This window comes from Equus quagga, chromosome 12 (genome assembly GCF_021613505.1).
Source record: "Equus quagga isolate Etosha38 chromosome 12, UCLA_HA_Equagga_1.0, whole genome shotgun sequence".
Lineage (NCBI taxonomy): Eukaryota > Metazoa > Chordata > Mammalia > Perissodactyla > Equidae > Equus > Equus quagga.
Genome location: NC_060278.1, coordinates 32,730,047 through 32,732,481, shown reverse-complemented (window position 1 = coordinate 32,732,481; position 2,435 = coordinate 32,730,047).

The following is a 2,435-nucleotide window of genomic DNA, read 5'->3' as shown; positions in this document are numbered from 1 at the left end:
CCAAACTTGAACGGGTGTAATTCTAGGGGCTATCTGCTTTCTTGCTATTGTTTCCTACTGCATTGACCTTATACTATTTTTAAGCGTAAAAACAAAACTCTTGGGGCCGCCCAGTGGCCGAGCAGTTGGGTTCGCGAGCTCCGCTTTGGCGTGTGGCCCAGGGTTCGGATCCTGGGCGTGGACATGGCACCGCTCATTGGGCCATGTTGAGGCGGCCTCCCACATGCCACAACTGGAGAGACCCACAACTAAAATATACAAGTATGTACTGAGGAGATTTGGGGAGAAAAAAAAAGCCAAGGTAAAACAAAACTCTTTTCATTGTAAACAAAAGAATGGGAAAGGAAGACGTGGAAACAGCAAGTGTAGACAACTCTTTCAAGGAGTTCCTTTTCTTCTGCGACACGGAACAAAGAAATGGAGGGCAACTGGAAGCAGAGGTGAAGTCAGGAAGATGTTACTGAATATTGATAGGAATGATGTAGTGGCCAGGGAAAGTGGATGATCTAGGAGAGAAAGAGGGTCACTGGTGGATCAGAATCCTTGAACAGCCAAGAAAGGCTGAGATCCAGCACTGGCACAATGAACTGAACATTTGCCCACTTATAGGAGGGAGGCCCGAGGCCACAGGTACTGACGTAGGTAGGCTAGGGGGACGCTTAGCAGTGTGCGGCAGCCCTGAGAATGCTCCCTGCAGGCCTCCGGCAGGAGTGTAACAATGCAGGGCACAGCTGCGGCCCTCTGAAACCCACCATACCGCCCCAGGCTGCTTCCTCCCTCCAGGGCCTGAATTCGGTGGGGACAGGCAGACTGGATCCTGGGGAGATAATGGGACTCCTCCTGCAGGCTTTCCAACCTTCCTTACACTGCACGGCAGTTGAGGACTCACTCTCTCTCTCTCTCTCTCTCTGGATATGATGACTCTCCCAACTTTCCACAACTTCCTATTTCCTTTCCTACGAATATTTCCCCTAATAAAATCCTTGCACATTTAATTCCACGTTGGTGACTGTTTCTCAGGAGCCCTGGACTACTACTAGTAATAATGCAAGTGGTCTGAGAAAACAGGCAGTCAGAGGGGATTTGGGACCGGCTCACTTAGCACCCAGCAAGCAGAGAGGGCACCATCTTGAGGGGTATGTGGGGCACCAACACTTCCTGGCTCAAGGTGGCGGTTCAGTTGTTGAAGTTTTCGTTGGTAGTGACCCGGGGAAATGTCCTGGTGGAGGGGAGTGCTATGGCAGGTCCAGTGGAGCAAGCATTTGAAAAGCCTGGGGCTGGGGCCAGCCCCGTGGCCGAGTGGTTAAGTTCCCGTGCTTTGCTTCGGCGGTCCAGGCTTTTGCAGGTTCAGATCCTGGGTGCGGACATGGTACTGCTCGTCAGGCCATGCCGAGGTGGCATCCCATATGCCACAACTAGAAGGACCCACAACTAAAATATGCAACTGTGTACTGGGGGGATTTGGGGAGAAAAAGCAGAAAAAAAAGAAAAAGATTGGCAACAGTTGTTAGGTGCCAGTCTTTAAAAACAAACAAATAAACATGGGGCTAACAAAGACAGCCAAGTTTGCTGGTTACTGCTAAGTTATATATATATTTTTTTTAATTAAAATATAATTGACATACAACATTGTGTAAGTTCAAGGTACACAATAGTGTGGATTTGATATATTTATATGTTGCAATGATTACCTAGTGGCGTTAGCTCACACCTTTATCACATCACATAATTATTGTTTCTTTTTCGTGTTCAGAACAATTAAGATCTAGTCTCTCGGCAACTTTGAAGTTTATAATACAGCGCTGTTGACTGTGATCACTATGCTGTGCATTAGCTCTCCAGGCCTTAGTTGATGCGGGATCGGTGAGCCGAGGAGTCGAAAGAAAGATTTCTTAGACTCTCAAGATCTGGCAGTAGTGCTCTTTTATTTAGAGAATAGTGTGGAATAGCATGGGGACAGGACCCATGGGCAGGCAGAGCTTCTGCTGCTGCCCCCGCTGGCATGGGGACAGGACCCATGGGCAGGCAGAGCTGGTGCGTGGGGACAAGACCCACAGGCAGTCAGAGTTCCTGCTGCTGCCCCCGCTGGCATGGGGACAAGACCCATGGGCAGGCAGAGCTGGTGTGTGGGGACAGGACCCACGGGCAGTCAGAGCTTCTGCTGCCGCCGCTTCTGCTGCCCCCACTGGCATGGGGACAGGGCCCATGGGTAGACAGAGCAGCTGCTGCTGCTCCCGCTGGCATGGGGACAGGACCCATGGGCAGGCAGAGCTGGTGCGTGGGGACAGGACCCACGGGCAGTCAGAGCTCCTGCTGCTGCCCCCGCTGGCATGGGGACAGGTCCCATGGGCAGGCAGAGCTAGTGTGTGGGGACAAGACCCACAGGCAGTCAGAGCTCCTGCTGCTGCCGCATGGGGACAGGACCCATGGGCAGT